Raw genomic sequence first — 15,698 nt, 5'->3', positions numbered from 1 at the left:
ACAGATCTGACCGCAAAAACAAATTCATTTGAACTCTATTGAGCGTCGTACGAAGGCTGTATGCACGGGCATTGGCATCGGTAGCGCTGACATCGCGCACGCACTGGGGTACAGATTTGATAAGATCGGCCTCATTCAGCCGTTGTCGGTGGTCGGCGGGAACCCCCGCTATGGATGCCTCCGTGAGCGCAGCCTAACCCGGCTGGTTAGCAATCTATCCGTACTGCGTTCGAGACAGATCTTTTTCCTTTTCTTAACCTCCCACCAACAGTTACATGGCTACAAATAATATTTGCGGAAAAGTAAAATAATACCAATGATAATCATAGTGGTGCACTTGTGACGAGGTACAATATGAAATCGTGACACACGCGTGTCTGACGATGTACTCCTTTATACTAAGCAAAAGAATTCCCTGTAGGTACCGCAGAAGGCTTCTATGCTGTTGCAGGGCTAGAGAGAAACACCATCTCGTGAGGAGCGTATTACTTTCGACGCTCTGGTAGTACCGGGTGGCTATAATTAAAATGCATCTACTCACGCAGGACTAGTGTGAGCTGTAGTTACCGTATTGCAGCGAAACTTGGTATATATGCTTATGTGTTGATGCGAAACCGATTTAGGCTGGAAAAAAAATTCGGTTTCAACTCCCATCACCAGGTGCAAACCTGGTGCTGAATAGCATTTTGACGACGTCTCCAGAGCTCATATTGAACAAATCGTCCAAGCGACGGCTAATAATAAAATCAACATTATGCCTTTCTCCCTTACTTGACCGTTCCCGCTCATGTCCCGTTCCTAACAGAATACATGTGCAAATATTTCTATACTTATTTTTCACTTAGAGCGCGAGATCTGCATCTGGTGGCCAAAATTGGAACTAATTTTTCCAGTTGTAATTGATTCCCCATTAACACATTGGAATATCTACCAATTTTCGCTGTCGTACGATAATTGCAACCGAAAATGGACCACTGTGAGTAGTTGCACTTTAATTTTAACCACCTGGTACATTAATTGACTGCCCCGACTACTGCAGGCCTAAAGAAGGGATTCCATTACTCTTCACTCGCTGTTACTGCAAATCTGACTGCCCCGGTATTCATATCTTTGTTGGAATACGTTTGTGTGTAGTGTGTATTAAACCGTGGGCCTAGAAACGATGGAGGTAGCCTTCATTGGTTCACAACCCCCCAGCAGGCCACAACAGTCCATCCACTTCATCCCTGCGCCGCCCCACACCGAACCTAGGGTTATTGTGCGGTTCGGCCCTCGGTGGACCGGACGGAGAGTCTCATACCAGACGAGTTTAAACCCAAATGTTTGCGTGGTAGAGTAATGATGATGCACGCGTACTTGGGGACAGTGTTTGCGCAGCAATCGGCGACATAGTGTAACTGACGCGGAATAAGGGAACCAGCCCGCATTCGCCGAAGCAGATGGAAAACCGCCTTAAAAACCATCCACAGGCTGGCCGGCACACCGGACCTCGACACTAATCCGCCGGGCGGTTTCGTGAAGTAGCCCGTGAGACCGCGCGGCTAGCCTGGCGGGCTACGTTGGGTTTGCGTCAAAAATTATAACTAACGGCACTTCTTCGTAATTGTTAATGAGATGTGTATTACAAAGCAGTACTCGCAAAATGTGTTTAGTCCGAGTATGCTGAATATTTTTCCTTGTTTCGTGATAGATACCACTACTTCAAATGCCGTCGGTCTACCGATGACAAGAAAGAAGAAGAAGTATCAAGATTTCGCTATGATTCATTTTAATGCATGCTTGAATTTACCGATAAGTAATTTTAATTTTTTTACAGTTTCTTAAATGCGCCGTGTACAAATTTACCATTGTGATTATCACTATAATTTTATTATTAATGTTATTATTATTATTCCATCCCATAGATACATGGTACAAACAACCGAACGACAGAGTAGCTGATAGCGAAATACGTGATCATGAGATAGGAAAGCAGCTGAAATCGTTCAACAGAGGGAAGGCCATTGTACTTGTTGGGAATACATTAGGATTGCACATACAGTGTGCGAAAGAACTTGCTCCTCTTCTAGCAGCAGTGTACCGTAGTATACCGTAGTTCCTTGAAGGACTGAAGTGTTCCTAATGATTGGAAACAAACACGTCACCCCCATTTTCATTTTTTTTTTTTTTAATTTGTGACAAGTTCCTATGGGACCACACTGCAGAGGTAATCGGTCCCTCGGCTTTCACACTACTTAGTCTACCTTAAACTAACTTACGCTACGGACAGCACACACAAACACACACACACACAAACGCACGCACAAGCCAGAGGGACAACTCGAACCTCCCACGGGGGCAGCCGCGAGAACCGTGGGAAGGCGCCCTTTACTGCACGGCCCATTTTCATAAAAGGGTAGACGAACGCACGCACAAAGATATAGGCTTGAATCTCTGACCTCGGTCAGGTTTAGATTTTTGAAATTTCTTTTTACTCTCGCGTCTCGCGTATTATGACATTTCTGGAGACGGAAAATCTCCTCTGTAGAAACGAATATGGGTTCCGAAAACAACGATCATGTGAAAGCCAGATCGTCCGTTCCTCCGCGAGACCCAGAATGCAGTATGTAGAGGCGTCCTCATGGATGTACTGTTCCTTGACTTCTGGAACGCGTTCGATATAGGTCCTCACTGCTGCTTAATGAATAAAATACGTACGGAATGTCAGACCAACTCTCTGACTGGGTTCAAGAGTTTCTAGCACACAGAACAAGCACGAACGCAGAGGAGTTTTCAGACGTAAAACGAACTTCGGTCGTGTTCCAGGAGTGTAATAGGATCATTACTTTTCACACTATTATGAATCATCTAGTAGATAAAGTCGGCAGTTCCATGAGACTTTTCGCGTATGATGCTTTTATATACAGAGAATTCGCGACACTAGAAACTTGTAGCGAAATTCAGGAAGACGCTTGGTGCTGTTAGAGGCAGTTGACCCTCAACACAAACAAGATACTGGAAATACGCAGAGAGGAAGACCAGTTCTAGTTTGATTACACAAAAGCAGTACAATCATTGGAAGCGTTACTTCCATATAATGTCTACGAGTATGCGGACGGAACGATTTCAAATAGAACGATCACAGAAAAATTAACGAAGAGTGAGGTAGATGCCAGACTTAGAATCACTGGAAGAAACCTCAGTAAATGCATTCCTTCAATAAAGGAAATAGTTTACAAAACATTCGTTCGACCAGTACTTGAATGCACTGTTCTGGGAACTGTTAGAAAACTTGTTGCTAGAAAAGAGTGTAAGGTTTGGCCCAGGGAGAACGAAGGAGCTCCTGCCATCTTGTCAATACGTGCCAACCATCAGCACAACACTGTACGAGAATGATGGTTATAACACTGAAACTACAGAACTTTCTCCATGGTACGTTGGCTTAGATGCGTATACATCGTTAATAACAGCAATTCAATATATTGGTATTATTGTATGTATAAATAAAATTTGTTTGAAGCAACACAGTCTCGTACTCTCTACATCTGTAACGAAATACCAACTCACACCAACCATCCATCTGGCTGACATTTGGCGCCATCTATGAGCCATCTAGTAGATAAGAGGAACAACACACCTGTCATGATGTTTAAATAAAGAGAAAAAATAATACAAAGATAAAAACATTTAAATCAGATGAATTCTAATAGTTGCATTTAGCAGGTGTCTCCTTGTGTCTTATAAACCATTAAAAAAAAAAAAAAAAAAAAAGGTTTTACCCATCTGACATTACGTATGTGTTTAAAGAATAAAACAACTGACTCAAAAGGAGTGAACCTGGAAATTTTCTTATATTTTCTATGTTTAATGGCGAATGTCATCTCCGGCGGTACTCCGCAAGGATACCGCCCTTCGATTGTGCCATTCCAGCACTAATCGAAGCGCTAGGTTTTCAGGTGCCAGCCAGCCAGCCAGCCAGCCAGTCAGCCGAGCAGCAGCGGTCCAGCCGAGCAGCAGCGGTCCAGCCGAGCACCAGCGGTCCAGCCGTGCAGCAGCAGCTGCAGCAGCAGCGGTCCCGGCCAGCAGCAGCGGTCCCGGCCAGCAGCAGCGGTCCAACCGGCAGCAGCCAGCCAGCCCTCCAGCAGCAGCGGTCCAGCCAGCCAGCCCTCCAGCAGCAGCAGTCCAGCCAGCCACCCAGCCAGCCAGCCATCCCTCCAGCAGCAGCAGCAGCAGCGGCCCCGGCCCCGTCCGCGGCAGCAGCAGCAGCAGCTGCGGCATTCCTACCAGCCGTCGTCGGCGTCAGCGCCAGCGCCAGCAACGTGAGACTCTGGTCTTCGTCCGTCTTCGTCTTCGTCCATCTTCGTCTTCAACCGTCTTTGTCTTCGTCTTCGTCTGTCCCCAGTTTTTCTCCTTTCCTTTTCGTCCTGTGCATTTTTGTTTATCCCTGTCGTCATGTCAGCCCCCACCACCACTACCACCACTACCACCGCAGCCATTGTGTACACTTCGCCCTCCGCCGCCACCACCACCATTACATGGTGTGCCCAGTCCCCCGCCCCCTCTTTCCAACCCTCCTGTTCTCACTCTCCCTTCGCCCTCGGTCTTTGTCGCCCCCTCTCCAGCTTCTTCCTCCTGCTCCTCTCCCATTCCCCCCACTCCCCCAGCCTGTCACTGCAGCTCCAGCTAGGGTGGTGGCCCGTCAGGCCACTGCCCATGCCGAACTCTCCCCATCGTCTTCGCCATAACCACCACCACAGTCGCCGTCGCCGTCGCCGTCGCCGCCGCCTTCACCATCACCATCTCCGGTGGCGACTGCTGCGTCCACGCCGGGACCTGCGCCTTCCCGCCACCTCCCTATAGCTCCCATCCCTCATGTCACCACCCACCCTTCTGCCGCCGTTAGACGCCCTAGTGGTACCACCACCTCCTCCGCTCCCAAAAAGGCCCCACCTGGTCCTCCTTCCCCCCCAGGATACCATGGATGTCTCCCCGCCTGGCCCTGCTACCTCCACCTCCTCCTCCTCCTCCTCCTCCTCCCCCCTCTTTATACAAATACCTCCTCTCCCATCCTGAGCCTTCCCTTCTCGAGGCCTGGAAACTCTCCCTCCTCCTCCGCCAACACTTCCCTGGTGCCCTCATCTCTCTCTTCACTCCCAGACGGGATTCCGTTCTCATCTCCTCCCCCAGCCCAACCCTCCATACTGGCATCCTCTCCCACCTCCCCATCACCCGTTTTGGCCCCAACGCCTCCCTCGCCCCTGCTCCTTCTCCATCTACTACCTGACAACCCCAACCCCCGCGTCGCCCGCCGACCCTCACCATCGTGATCACTCGGCTCAGTCTGTCGATCACGGAGGAGGAGGTGTAGGCGGAGCTCAAGGCGCATCCCATGCTGGAGGTGCGGGTGGTCCGTTGCATTTTCAAATCGGCCAGCCCCACCCACCTTATGCGGGTTTTCTCTGAGGACGCCCACTCCATTGACCGTCTCCTGAAGGAGGGTGCCCTCCTCTTCAACCAGCGCTATAAGGTCGACCCCTCCTGCTCCGCTCCGCAATCCCTGCGCTGCCAGACGTGTCTGCACTATAACGCACACCTAACAGCCGAGTGCCGCGAGGCCCCCACCTGCCCACATTGTAGGCAAGTGCACTGCCTCCAGCAGTGCCCTAACCTTCAATCCCCTGCCTCCAGCAACACCTGCAATCTCCCCCATCCCACCTACTCCCAAAAGTGTAAAGCCCGACCCCCTCCGACCACTCCTGAACTCACCGTCCCTGTCCGTCCTCTGGACGCCCCCACCCCTCCTGGCAATTCCCTTCGCCCCACCCCCCACCGCTGAGGACATCATCAGGTTCCTCGCCATTGTCCTACAAAACGTCCACCCTTTCCAGCGCCCTCACACCCTCCAACAGGTCTCCCTCGCCGCCCATTCCATTTTCCACTTAAAAATGTATTGCACCTACTCAAACAACCAGGCCCATTTCACCTTCTCCCGTCTTGACACCCTTGTCTTATTCCCTGTCATGGCATGACAGCACCATATCCTTTTCAACAACATCCGTTCCCTTCTCGCCAACAAGAATCTCTTCCTGCACACCCTTGCCACCCACCACGTGGATGCCTTCCTCCTCGATGAAACTTTCCTCCAACCCACCACACCGTCCACACGTCGCCCTACCTCCTTCACCGCTCCAATAATCCCCTCCTGATTGCGGGTGGGAGAGTTGCCATTGGTCACCACCACCAGATCCCAGTTCGGCTCCAACCTCTCCTTCCCGACCCCACTGAACACCTGATCATTAGTCTCTTCCTCCTCGGCCTTACCGTCACCTGCGCCACCATCTATGTCCGCCCTAATCTCCCTATTCCCTTCGACTTCCTCTCCCACATTGACCGTACCTTCTCCTCTTACTTGATCGCCACCAACCTCAGCATCCATAGTCGTTCCGCCGCCCAGTTACGGCGGTGGCATCGGTTCCTCTCCTCCCTTCAAGGCGACCTCATCCTCATCCCCCAGCACACCTGTCCCGAATCCAACTCCACTCCCGATGTTATCCATTTCTCCCCTAACCTCTTTGGCCGCATAACGGTGGATGTCCTGGAGTCTATTGGTAGCGACCATCTCCCTGTCCTCGTCACCGTTTCAGACGGTCGTCGCCCCCACCCCGACCCTCGTAATGACCCTCCCCCAAAGTACGTCCATGACTATTCCTGTGCCAACTGGAATGCCTACCAGGATACCCTCTCCACCCAGGTCGATAGCCACTCTGACGATGTAACCCATGCCGCCTCCTTTCTCCAGCAGACCTTGTCTGAGGCCGTGGAGGCCCACGCCCCTACTGTCGCCACCCACCCCCATCGTCCTACCTTACCCCCACAGGCCGTGCTCCTCCATGAATCCCGCCGTCTCTACCGTGCCTTCCTCCACACTAGTGACCCGGACACACTCTGACACCACCGGCAACTCCAGCGACACATTCGAATTTTGCTCATGGCTAAGAATCGCTGGGACTGGCGACAGACATGCACCCGTTTAAATGCTACCCTACCTATAAACTCGTCCAAGTTCTGGTCAGCCTTCCATCGCCTTAGCAGAACTAAATCCTCCCCCTACTATCCTCTTCTCCATGATGATCACCCCTTCCCTGACGCCCTCAGTAAGGCCAATCACTTTGCCTCTTACCTCTCTGATGTCTTTTCCATCCCCGATGATCCCCCGTTCGATTACTCCCTCTTCCTGGACGTCCGCGATCGAACTGACACCTCTGTCCCTCCCCTCGCACCTGGTTTCCAGTACTTGGACAACATCGCACACACAGAACTCAATGCCCCTATCACTACACAGGATCTCATTGCTACACTCCGCACGAAACGCAACATCGCACCTGGTCACGATCGTGTCACCTGCCGTCACCTTCGTGAAGCTCCTGTCTCTTTCCTCTCTGCCCTGGCCAGGCTCTACAATGTAGTCCTGTCCACCGGTTACTACCCCGACCTGTGGAAAACCTCCCACCTCCTGATGTTCCTTAAACCTGGTAAACCACCGTCTGCCGTCTCCTCCTACCGTCCCATCAGCCTTACCTCGGTCTTCAGCAAGGTCCTGGAATCCATACTCACCCGCCGCATCCACCAGCATTTCCGCCAACACTGCCTCCTTCCCGTTACCCAGTGTGGCTTTCGGCCGTCCTCTTCCGACGACCTTCTCCTTCACCTCACCCATCTCCTTTCCAAACAGCTTAATTCCCGTCGCTCCACAATCTTCCTCTCCCTGGACCTAGAACGTGCTTATGACCACATATGGCATTCCGGTCTCCTCTTCAAGCTCCAAACCTTTGCCATTCTCATTAACTACGTCCGTCTGATCGGCTCCTTTCTCTCCCACCGTCCTTCCTACGTCACCATCCATAACACGGATTCCTACACCTTTTTTCCCTCTGCTGGTGTGCCCCAAGCCTCTGTCCTCTCTCCCCTTCTGTACCTTTTATATATGGCGGACATGCCGCCGCCGTCACCCCCCGTCCTCCTTCTCCAGTTTGCCAATGACACCGCCTTCCTTGCCCTTGCCCCCACCATGCAGCGCTCCCAACACCTTCTCCAATCCCATTTTGACCAGTTCACCGCTTGGTGCAACCAGTGGTTGCTCAAGGTCAATCCCTCCAAAACCCAGGCGATCATTGTAGGCAAAACCACTCCTTCCTTCCGCCTCCTTGATTTCTATCTCACCATCTATGGCCGTCCTATCGCCCTCACCCCCACCCTTAAGTACCTTGGCGTCACCCTCGACCATCGACTCTCCTGGACCCCCCATCTCTGGACAGCCCAAGCCAAGGCACGCTCCCGACTCCATCTCCTCAAGCTCCTTTCCGGCCGTACGTGGGGTCTGGACCCCTCCACCATACTCCACACCTATAAATCCCTCATCCGCCCTAGCCTTTGTTACACCCATCCGGTCTGGATCTCCAACCCCCCACCTTTTATAAATCCTTTCAAATCCTTGAACGCCATGCTCTCCGCCTCGCCTATCGCATCCGTCTCCCCTCCCCCATGCGGATCCTGTACGATCTCATTCCGTTCCCCCACCTCCTCCTTTTCCTTGAAAGGATACAGATCCTGTACACCTCCCGCAAACTCGATACTCCTCACCCGCTTGTCTCGCCCATCCTCTCCCACCCCCGCCCACTGCTGCGCCTGTATTCCCACGTCCCACCCGGTCTCCATCTCTCCACCCTCCTTACCCTCTCCCAAGGTGGCTTCCGCCAGCTCCCTATCCCTGATGATGCCCTCCTCCCCTCCATTTACCCCTCCTACAAACGTTGATCCTCCCTCCCTCTTCCTGTTTGTGCTCCTTTGGGCACCCTCCCAACCTTCTCTCCCTCTTCCCTTCCTCCTCCATTTCTCCCCACTCCTCCCCTGGGCTTCCCCTCCCCTGTCCCTCTCCTCCTCCCCCCATCTCCTCAGCTATTGGCATCTTTGATCTCCCCCACCTCACCCTTCTTCTCATCTTGGCAGGTCCCCGGACTTGCGCACGCTAAGTGGACATTCGCGCGCCGGAGATCAGCGCCATCAGTGTCTCGTGTGTGCCGTCGTGTTTAGTGTTCAGTGTTCACCGTAACACTCCATCGTTCACCTGTGCCATCGCCATCTTCGGTGTTAGTGCGTCGTGACAACAGTTTGTAGTGTGGATTATCGTCAAGTGTGAACGGCTCCGTGTTTGTCTTTATGTGTCTACTGTTTTATTACCCACCATTATGTCACATCTGTGTATTCTTTCTGTTGTTTATTTATCTACTCTATGGCTGAAGAGCGGCGTAACATGCTGCTGACAGCCTGCCTGTTTGTACGGGTTTGAAAATAACAATAAAGAAAAAAAATGGCGAATGTGAAATAAGTCTGATAGCAATGTAAAGAATTTTATTTATGGTCTATTTTATGTAATTCCCTTGCATATTCGAACTTTTTTTTACTTTCTTTTAAATGACATATACGTAGTTTATAAAGAGGGCACACAATACGACCAATCGATGCGTTCCCCACTCAACCTACCTTCTTTATTCAGTAGTATTCAGAGAACTGTGACTGACGCCCATTCAGCAGGGAACTAACATGCATCGAGATTAGAAAATGTTGGTATGTGATCTAATATATAAGCCATAACTTCTTGTATTTTTAGCATTGACAATGGCTAGGCACTAACCGAAATCTGGATTTGCGTAATAAAACCTACAAAAAAAGAACGACTGATTGCTGCGCTCTATAATTTATAAATCACATAACAGTCTCTGAGTGCACCCACTTTCCCAATGGAAGGTAACCTAACTTGAATATTGTTCCTCAGTGTGGAATCCGTCCTAAATAGGACTGATAGAGGAAACAGAGAAATACAAAGAAGAGCAGTATGTTCGTTACAGGTTCATTTAGTAACCGCGAAACCATCACCGACATGATCAGTCGGCTGTAGTGGCAGACACTACAAGAGAGGCGTTCTGCATCACGATATGACTTATGGTTAAAGTTCTGAGAATGCACGTTCATAGAAATGTCAATAAATGTATCGCTGCCTCCTAAGTATATCTCGCGAAAAGACTCTGAAAATAAAATTAGGTAGATTCGAACACACACCGAGGCTTGCTATCAATCGTTCGTCCCGGGAACTATTCGCGACTGGAACAGGAACGAAGGGAAGTGAGTGTGGTACACAAAGTGCCCTCCGCCACGCGCTGCCAAGTGGCTAGCGGAGTACAGGTGTAGACGTAGATGTAGATTATGGTTTTGGGTCTGACGGATGAGCCGGTTGCTGTGTCACCGACCCTCTATGGCTGACATTCTCGTGCTGTTTTCATCAGGTTCGTAAAACTTTGACTATCGATTTCTTGAAATCGACTGAGGAGTGCATCGTACTAGAGCAGCATCTCTATCGTCTCATTACCTATTACGGCCGTCTGAAACACGAACATACCTCTCTTGTGAGATCTACGCAAGGCGAATAAATTGGTCGAAGGTGCACAGGCGAAAGAGTGTTTGCGTACCTATCTGTCTTTTGCTCACCAATCCAGTCATCGTGCGTTTCAGGATTTAGGGCGAAATGTCTGGGATGGTAAGTGATACTGGCAGGAAAGAACACCCATAAAATTTTCATTCCTTGAAGTCTCTAGAATATATGTGTGTGGCGTACGCTTGGAGACAGAAAAGTGTAGATGGTGCTAGCTCCTGTCTTTGAAAGCACAATGTAAGATCGATTTTTGTTTTGTTAATCGGAGGTCGGCTCTCACTTCACGCCAGAGGTAAAGGACACGTCGAATAAATATGAAAGACGGTATCAAGATAGCATAGTCCATGCCAAACGCATATTCTCGGTTACTGATGTTTTTAAGTTGTTAGAAGTAATGGCTCGCAAACGCTTTCTCTCTCTCTCTCTCTCTCTCTCTCTCTCTCTCTCTCTATTTCTTTCTCTTTTCTTTTCACGTAACTAACGTTTACACCCACTATGCTTCTGTGTGGTTCTTCCCATACAGCGCTAAGTAAATTCATAACATGGAAAAACACGTAAACTACTGCCTGCAATACTATGTACTTTGACGCAAAGTTGTGAAGTTGCAATGTAAATTTTCGCGCTGATAGTTCGTGCATTTTTCTGTTACAAATTCGTTATACAACTTTTTCGCGAGCAACGTGCTGCAAACTTCATAATGAAAATCTTCTTACGGAGGGAGCAATGCTGATAATGGTTAGGTTTTTGTCATCATTAATCCATTTAGTTAATTCGGCCAACTAAAAGCTTTGAGTCAACTCCATCAAATCAGAGTCTCACGAACCGTATTAACACAAAAGCTGTAATTCACAGTCCAAATAAAAGTCTGCTGCTGCCTGGAATGAAACAGTTTTCCTTGCATCCGCTTAATGAAAGAAATGTTTGCCGTTAATAAAATGGAATATCATAGTCCCTCTGTAACACTGAAAGCAGTGCTATATTGCATTATTAATTTAGTCTATTTTAACTACATCTGTAACTGGCTCTCGGCAAACATACAAACAGGAAACATCAAAGCAACACATTTCACCACGTGCACAAATCTCTCCTCTTCGGTATTTCTCACTTAATTAATTTTACAGTCTCTTACTTCACGTTCATATTGGCTTTCATCATTGCAATAATGCATGAATTTGTGGTTGCGGCAGCTTGTTCATTTTTTAGCTACAGAATATTTTCACACTCTCTTCTCATTTTAGTTTTCTTTCTTAAGCTGTGAACACTGTTTTTCTGCAATTAATGGTAACATAAAGATGCATTTTTTCTGTAGGTTCCAAATATTGTATTTTTATATTGTGATTTCATATGAGTATTGATGCCATTTACTAAGAAGAAAAAACTCCTTATACTCTGTATCGGTTGTAGGAGGAGAAGGCATACGTCCTCCGTCTGGGAGAGATTTGATCATATAAATGAAATTTTGTCGTTGTTGTATTGGCACATGTTGCATAACTATGTACGTCAAGTTACGTCGAGTGCTGTTTTCTTCTAGACTAATAAACTGAAAAGTGGTGCCACCACAGAATCCGTTTTTTGTGACAGCTTATTTGGAATGCACATTCATCTAAAATTTCCTAACGCTTAAAGGGTGTTAACTTCTTCTTTTTAACAGCTGAAAGATGGGTGTAGGATTTAAAAGTTAGTCAGCTTCCATTCATGATGGTTCACCTACAGTTAGTCCCAAAAGAGCAGTCACAGCTGTTCACAAGTTTTATAATTTTCTCTTCACTAGCATTAGCCTCCTTGTCTAAATGCCAGCTCGTATATTGTGGACTACGGTTTCATTATTCAGGAAATCTGTCTTTCTGATACATTGGTGTGGACCCTCTCATCCCATCCTGTTTCTTCACGGCGTTTCCCAGTTAACAACTTCAGTTTTTCTGAGAGAAGTATCAGGTTTCCGTAAGTAGAGGTCTGCGATTGATACATGCCATGTGAAATCCTTCTAGCGGTGAATATCGACAGCTACAGCTGCATAATCGCTACTGTCTGCACACGGGAGGACGTCCATTAGAATTAATCTGAAACCTGAGCAGATAACAGCCATAAAAAAAGGCTGAATATTCAACGCTTTTGGGAGACTTGCCAGTTGAATATCATGTTACTGTGCCCAGTGTTTTTCAGCATTCTTTCTCCATTAACGATTGGTAACGTATCACTAATCAACAATAATCTGTTTTATGTTGACAGGAATTTTAAAGAAGGATAATCGTTGCTGGAGTGCTTACAGGATCTTCCTTTGACAAACAATAAGTAGAATGCACTAGGCCGCTTTATTCGAGTTCTTCAAAACGTGTAATGCGATAACACAACACAATTTATAAAGGGCACTGTAATTTTCAGGTCAAATCAACCGAATTTCCTTTTGAGATTAGCTGGAGGTCAAATTGTCCCAAGAAATAACATGGTAATAATGACAGTATGTACAATGTTACCTGTAATACTTTGTGAAAGTATGCACCTATTGTGTCTGTTCTATACTACAACAAATTTGACGGTTATGAGCCTGGTAGTAAGCACTGTGAGTAGGTTCAATAAAAACGCAAATTTAAAGTGCAGCGATAATTACTGCATTTTTATTCTTCACGATTAGCATGCAGCGAAAAGTGAAGATTTCGTCAGAATGACCGATTACACACTTCCCTTTTAAGTCCCGCTAACAAGTCCAATATATTTAATTATTTCATACTTTATCAACCTGTGTTCAGTTTTGATACAGGGACGGACATAGTATGCGAAATTTCATTTGACTGTCAGCAGTGCAAACAGAAAAATAACATAACACAAATTATTGCACAAGGTCAATGTTCGTGTGTCGTGAGAGACCTATTCTACATTGTACATAATAGCATAACAGCGCATCTTTTTCTGATACGTATTGTGACGGTTGCATTTAAGACACAGAGGGCAGAATAACATATGGTTTCTGAAGAGGACTAGCAACTTTCCAACAGTTGCAAGGGTATTTTTACTATCACTCAACACTACTTTCCTGTGCAGGTACCGAGAACAGTTGGAAAATAAAAGAAACCTGCGACTGTTTCCCAAGTACTTTCGGCTCTACTGTGTGATTTAAAGATAATGGCACCATCTTGGGTAAAATATTGCGAGGGTAAAGTAAACCCTAATTCGGACCTCCAGGAATGGACTAGGATGCCCTCATCAGGAGAAAAAAACAGGCATTTTGTGTACTGGAGAATGGAAAGTTAGATCCCTTAACCGGCTGAAAAAGTTATAGAATTAAAATAGATAAATGGGTACGGAGTGAATCCGTGGTCTAGGGGTAGCGTCTTTGACTAGTAAACGAAAGGTCCTCTCTCCCGGTCTCGAACCACGCACCCGCTAAATTTTGAATAAAAATTTGGCGTCTGAAGACATTCAGCAAAATAAGTCACTCTCTTTCAGCCAACGCCCTTGTCAAACTGGGCAGATGAGGGAACAGAGGTTCAGGGCACTTCCTTACACTTTGGGTACGAATCTGCCCGCATTGGAGGAAGAATCAGCAATGGTCAACGGCGTGAAGGTGCAGAAGGCAATGGAAATTACTGCACTAAAGACACACAATGTGTATCCACATAACATGTGGCCTGTAATTGACAAAAGTACACTATTGGGCATTAAAATTGCTACACCAAGAAGAAATGCAGATGATAAACGAGTATTCATTGGACAAATATATTATACTAGAACTAATATGTGATTACATTTTCACGCACCTTGAGTGCATAGATCCTGAGAAATCAGTACCCAGAACAACCACCTCTGGCCGCAATAACGGCCTTGATGCGCCTGGGCATTGAGTCAAACAGAGCTTGGATGGCGTGTACAGGTACAGCTGCCCATGCAGCTTCAACACGATACCACAGTTCATCAAGAGTAGTGACTGGCGTATTGTGACGAGCCAGTTGATCGACCACAATTGAACAGACGTTTTCAATTGGTGAGAGATCTGGAGAATGTGCTGGCCAGGGCAGCAGTCGAACATTTTCTGTATCCAGAAAGGCCCGTACAGGACCTGCAACATGCGGTCGTGCATCATCCTACTGACATGTAAGGTTTCGCAGGGATAGGATGAGGGGTAGAGCCATGGATTGTAACACATCTGAAATGTAACGTCCACTCTTCAAAGTGCCGTCAATGCAAACAAGAGGTGACCGACATGTGTAACCAATGGCACCCCACACCATCACGCCGGGTGATACGCCAGTATGGCGATGGCGAATACACGCTTCCAATGTGCGTTCACCGCGATGTCGCCAAACACGGATGAGACCATCATGATGCTGCAAACAGAACCTGGATTCATCCGAAAAAATGACGTTTTGCCATTCGTGCACCCAGGTTCGTCGTTGAGTACGCCATCGCAGGCGCTCCTGTCTGTGATACAGCGTCGGGGGTAATCGCAGCCATGGTCTCCGGGCCGGTAGTCCATGCTGCTGGAAATGTCGTCGAACTGTTCGTGCAGATGGTTGTTGTCTTGCAAACGTCCCCATCCGTTGACTCAGGGATCGAGACGTAGCTGCACGATCCGTTACAGCCATACGGATAAGGTGCCTGTCATCTCGATTGCTAGTGATACGAGGCCGTTGGGATCCAGCAGTGCGTTCCGTATTACCCTCCTGAACCCACCGATTCCATATTCTGCTGTCATTGGATCCCGACCAACGCTAGCAGCAATGTCGCGATACGATAAACCGCAATCGCGATAGGCTACAATCCGATCTTTAACAAAGTCGGAAACGTGATGGTATGCATTTCTCCTCCTTACACGAGGCATCACAACAACGTTTCACCAGGCAACGCCGGTCAAATGCTGTTTGTGTTTGAGAAATCGGTTGGAAACTTTCCTCATGTCAGCACGTTGTAGGTGTCGCCACCGGCGGCAACCTTGTGTGAATGCTCTGAAAAGCTAATCATTTGCATATCACAGCATCTTCTTCCTGTCGGTTAAATTTCGCGTCTGTAGCACGTCATCTTGGTGGTGTAGCAATTTTAATGGCCAGTAGTGTATCATGATGATTTCTCCATTGGCAAAAGATACTGGAATAGTCTCCCATTCGGATCTCCAGAAGAGGATTCTCACGGGGGACTGACCATGAGCAGCCAACGAAAGGATAACGTCCTACGAGACGAGGCATATAATGTCAGAAATTTGGCTGTGGTAATGAAGCTGCAAAATCTAAAAAGGGAGATG

The sequence above is a fragment of the Schistocerca piceifrons genome, chromosome 2, assembly GCF_021461385.2.
Source record: "Schistocerca piceifrons isolate TAMUIC-IGC-003096 chromosome 2, iqSchPice1.1, whole genome shotgun sequence".
NCBI classification, from domain to species: Eukaryota; Metazoa; Arthropoda; class Insecta; order Orthoptera; family Acrididae; genus Schistocerca; species Schistocerca piceifrons.
Note: the sequence above shows the minus strand (reverse complement) of the source record.